Source organism: Bos mutus, chromosome 3 (genome assembly GCF_027580195.1).
Source record: "Bos mutus isolate GX-2022 chromosome 3, NWIPB_WYAK_1.1, whole genome shotgun sequence".
Classification (NCBI taxonomy): domain Eukaryota; kingdom Metazoa; phylum Chordata; class Mammalia; order Artiodactyla; family Bovidae; genus Bos; species Bos mutus.
The window spans coordinates 29562272-29567752 of NC_091619.1; positions in this window are offsets into that span (position 1 = coordinate 29562272).

Below are 5481 nucleotides of genomic sequence, written 5' to 3' on the forward strand. Positions count from 1 at the left end.
TGTGTGTGTGTGTGTGTGTATTAGTCACTCACTTGAGTCTGGCACTTTGTTTCCTGACCATAGATCAAACCCAGGCCCCCTGCAGTGGGAGCTTGGAGTATTAACTACTGGATGTCCAGGGAAGTCCCCCTTATTCTCCTTTTAAGGTCTGTAAGATCTATAGTTGTTTCCCCTCTCATTTCTGATATTGGTAATTTGTTCTCTCTCCCTTGCTCCCCATCAGCCTTCCTAGAAGACTATCTGTTCTTATTTTTATGATTTACTTCCTTTTGCTTATGTTGGGTTTGCTTTTATTTTTCTAGTTTTTTAAGATAGAAGTTTAAGTCATTGATTTAAAAACTTTTTATTTCTCTCATATGAGGTTTTCAATGCTATAAATTATCCTGTAAGTTCCCCACTCCCAAAAAGCTTTAGCTTCCAAAAAAAAAAAAGAAGTTTTGATGAGTTGTACTTTCATTTTTTTCAAAGTGTTTTCTAATTTCCCTTGTGATTTATTCTTTGTCTCCTGGTTTATTTAGAAGGCAGTTATGTAGTTTCCAAATATTTGGGCATATATCTTTCTGTTATTAATGTCTACTTTAATTCCATTTTGGTCTGAGAACATTCTCTAAGTGATTTTAATCCTCCTAAATTTATTGAGACTTGTTTCACGTCCCAAAATATGGTCTATCTTGGTAAATATTTTGTGTGTGCACTTGAAAAGAATGTTTTCTGTTGCTGTTGGATAGAATATTCTATAAATGTCAGTCCGATCAAGTTGGTTGATAGTGTTGTTCATGTCTTCTATATCTTTATTACTTTTTTATTTATTGGTTGTATGAATTATTTAGAAAGCAGTGTTGAAATTTTTTATTAGAATTGAGGATTTGTATATTTTTTCTGCTTCTTATATTTTAGAGCTCTGTTATTGGGTATTTAGTATTGTTATATCCTTTCAATTAGTTGACTTCTTTATCCTTGATAATATTTGTTTTGTTTTGAAGTCTAATTTGTCTCTAATGTAGCTACTTCTACTTTCTTTTGATTAGTATTAGCATAGTATATCTTTCTTCATTCCTTTAGTTTTAATATATCTTTGTCCTCATATTTAAAGTGTTTCTTGTAGACAACTAAGACCTGGGTTTTCTTTAAAGAAAAAAAAAATTCCCTCTGACATCTCTGTTAGTTGGTGTATTTAGACCACTCACATTTGAAGTGATTATTGATAGAGCTGCATTAGTATCTGCAAAATTTGTAACTGCTTGCTATTTGTTGCACTCTTCTTTTCTTCCACTCTTTACGCCTTCTCTGGCTTTAACTGTGCATTTCCTATGACTCTATTTTCTTTCAACATATCATTATACTTCTTAAATTTTTTTTTAGTGGTTGCGGCAGAGTTTGCAATATGTATTTACAATGATTCTAAATCCACTTTTAAGTAACGTTATACTACTTCATAGGTAGTGTCCATACCTTATATGAGGGAATTCTCAATCTCTCCCATCTTTGCCTTATACTATTGCTGTTATTCATTTCACTTATTCATAAGCTATAACCACATCATTGTTTCTATCATGTGAACTAACAGTTCTAAACTAACTAAACTAAACAGTTCTAGACTAACTAAACTAAACAGTTCTAAACTAACTAAACTAACTAACAGTATCTAAACTAACAGTCAGATTTTAATTTTACCTTCATTTATTCCTTCTCTAATATTCTCCCTTTCTTTAGGTAGAGTCAAGTTTCTGACCTGTATAACTTTTCCTTCTGAAGATCTTCTTTTAACATTTCTATCAAGGCAGATTTGCTGGTGACAAATTCCCTCAGGTTTTATTTGTAGGACACAGAATTCTAGGTTAGTAGCTTGTTTTTATTCTCTTTTAATGCTTAAAATATTTTAACTTAATCTGAAAGTTCTACCTTTTATACTGGTATATTTACACAATTTATATTTATGTGGTTTTTGATATGGTTGGAATTAAGTTTTCCCCAACACTATTTATTTCCTATTTGATCCATTTGCCCTCTCCCTCCCATCATTTTTTACCTTAACTGGCTTCTTTTTATTAATTGCATATTTTTAATGATTTCATTTAATTTTGTTTATTGATTTATTAGTTTTAGTAGTTACTCTAGGGTTTGTAGTATATACTTAACACAGTCCACCTTCAAATAATATTACATCTTTACATAGATTGTATAAGAACTATGCAATAATAGACTATGACTTCATTTTTATTCTCCCCTCTTGGCCTTTGTGTTTTTGTTGTTATACATTTTACTTTTTCATATGAAATATATTCTCCAAATGTGTAAATATGTGTAAACAATTATATTTTTAAAATATTAAAACATTAAACATTTATGTTCACTCTCATATTTGTCATTTCTGGTGTCCCCATTTGGTGCTTTCGTCAGTGAAGGTTTTGGGTTGTTACTCAGCTGTTTCATGTTATGTCTTATCTCCTCAAACACTTGTGAGCTTACAAAAAACAGATGCCATCCCTACTACTCTGTAACTCCTAAAGTGACTACCAGAGCATTTTGCTCATTTACTAATGGAATACTAGCCCCTCATGGAAACTTTTGGGTTGCCTCATCCAAACTCTTCATCACTGGGTAAATTGAGGTTGAGAGAGGTTGTACAGTCAAAAATTATCTGACCTGAGATTAGAACCAAGGTCTCTCAACTTATACTTCAGCACTCTTTTCACATTCCTGGGTGTATGATAATGAAAGTGAAGTTACTCATTCATGTCCGACTCTTTGTGACTCCATGGATTGTAGCCTGCCAGGCTCCACTGTGCATGGGATTCTTCAGGCAAGAATACTGGAGTGGGTTGCCATTTCCTTCTCTAGGGGATCTTCCCAACCCAGGGATCGAATGTGGGTCTCCCACATTGCAGGCAGGCTCTTTACCCTCTGAGCCACTAGGGAAGCCTGTATGGTAATGTGTCATCAGTAATTAATATGTAAATATCTTTGAGTATTTACTAATATACCTCTAGTAAATAAATAGCCCAAAGTGACTCTTTGTAAACACAAATGGCATTGTGTAGAGGTCTACAGTAACACAGGATTTGATGAAGACTTAAAGATCCATTCATACAATAAATTGTGAGTAATATATTTATGGGGCTTCCCAGATGGTGCTAATGGTAAAGAATCCACCTGCCAATGCAGGAGATGCCAGAGAGTTCGATCCTTGAGTTGGGAAGATCCCCTAATATCTGTAAACAAATATAGATTTAAAATATTTATATATGTTGAAAAAGACTAAGTATATACTTCAACATGTTAACATTTATTATCTCCTGATTGCAAAGTTAAGAGTAATTTTTAACTTACAGCTTAATTTTTAAAAAGCAGTAAATATATATTAAATTGTGTTATTTTATTTTTTTTATTTTTTTTTTTACTTTTCCTTAGCTCATTTTATTTTATTTTATTTTATTTTTAAACTTTACAATATTGTATTAGTTTTGCAAATATCGAAATGAATCCACCACAGGTATACCTGTGTTCCCCATCCTGAACCCTCCTCCCTCCTCCCTCCCCATACCATCCCTCTGGGTCGTCCCAGTGCACCAGCCCCAAGCATCCAGTATCGTGCATCGAACCTGGACTGGTGACTCGTTTCATACATGATATTATACATGTTTCACTGCTATTCTCCCAAATCTCCCTACCCTCTCCCTCTCCCACAGAGTCCATAAGACTGATCTATACATCAGTGTCTCTTTTGCTGTCTCGTACACAGGGTTATTGTTACCATCTTTCTAAATTCCATATATATGCATTAGTATACTGTATTGGTGTTTTTCTTTCTGGCTTACTTCACTCTGTATAATAGGTTCCAGTTTCATCCATCTCATTAGAACTGATTCAAATGTATTCTTTTTAATGGCTGAGTAATACTCCATTGTGTATATGTACCATAGCTTTCTTATCCATTCATCTGCTGATGGGCATCTAGGTTGCTTCCATGTCCTGGCTATTATAAACAGTGCTGCAATGAACATTGGGGTACACATGTCTCTTTCCCTTCTGGTTTCCTCAGTGTGTATGCTCAGCAGTGGGATTGCTGGATAAATTGTGTTATTTTAAATAAAGGTAAATCAAATATCTAGTTCCATGAGCCATTTCAGAATTGTATTGCTCTGTAACATCCCTGTGACAAATTGTTTGTCTTCTCCATAGGCAGCCTAAACCATCTTTGGACATCACTGCCTCTTGGAATTTTCTTTTTTATTATTCTGGAATCTATTTCTCTATAGTTTTTGCTTTTGATCTTATTTTCCTCCTGTGGTCATTCATTGGAAATTTTATCTTTATTCTATATGAAAGCCCTTCAGATGTATGAAAACAGTTAGCCTATTCACCTTCTAGCCAAACGTCTCTCATTCTTTCCTCTTTGTAAATTCAAAACATTTGGTAATGTCTTCAGTCATTAAGAACCACTTCAAGTCACGCCTTAACTGGTCTCTTGGAGCCCCAGTCAAGGGAAGACTGTTAGGTGGGACCAGAATGTTCATTGCTGGGTTATGTATTGGATGAACTTTAATCAAGTGCTCAATATGTGTACCATGTTTGGAACTGGGGATATGGGAATACATGTTAAGATGCTTCCTCTGGGATTCATAGTCTAGGAGAGCAGAGTATGAATTCAGGTGTGAAAAGAGATCAGTGGGACCAACTCTCCTGAGGGGAGTGCAGAAATTGTTGCAAAGGACATGGCTTCAGAGCCATGTTTGGAAGGAGGAGAATGAGTTTGCCCTCGTTCAATATGTAGATAGATAGGCTGAGGCCAACACACTTTTGTTAGGGAGTTTGGCTTCTCAAAATACATCAATGAGTTCTTTAGTGAGCCCTGCCAGGCACAGAGTTTATTGGCTGTTCTATTTCTTTGGCATGGTGAAGAATGGATATGGGAACACGGCAAGGGCATAAAGCAAGAGAGAGATGTTGTAACCAAATAAATGAGTCTCAGCATTTTCCTCTCCTAGCTCCCAGTATGAGCAAGACTGCCTCAAAGGAAGGTGACAGACTAAGTCAACTTTTCCCACAGCACTTAGTAAATTAGATTTAGCCCGGAGTGTGGCTTTCAGCCAGATCCTCTGAACTGAGTGGGGTAATTGTTTTCTCCCCATGTCACCCCATTCTTAGAAAACCTGCTCACCCACAGCCTAAAAGGTGACTCTAATTGTCATGTGTCACTACCCTTATAATATCTGATTGTGCTAGTATAGGCACCTGGACCTCATTGAACTAATACATGGTTCTTTGTGGAGAATATAGCATGAGACTACAAAGACTGAGACATTAGCCCTGAGGAGCTAAGCTGCCAGGTTCTATCAATAGGGTTGGGGCGGTGGTGGAGTGAGGCCACTATTTCAGGGCATTCATGTTGGACCATGTAGAAGTGGGTGAATTAGCACAGAAACTGTCCTGAGGAGAGAGGAAAATGAAGAAGATAACAGAATAGCCAAAAAACATGCA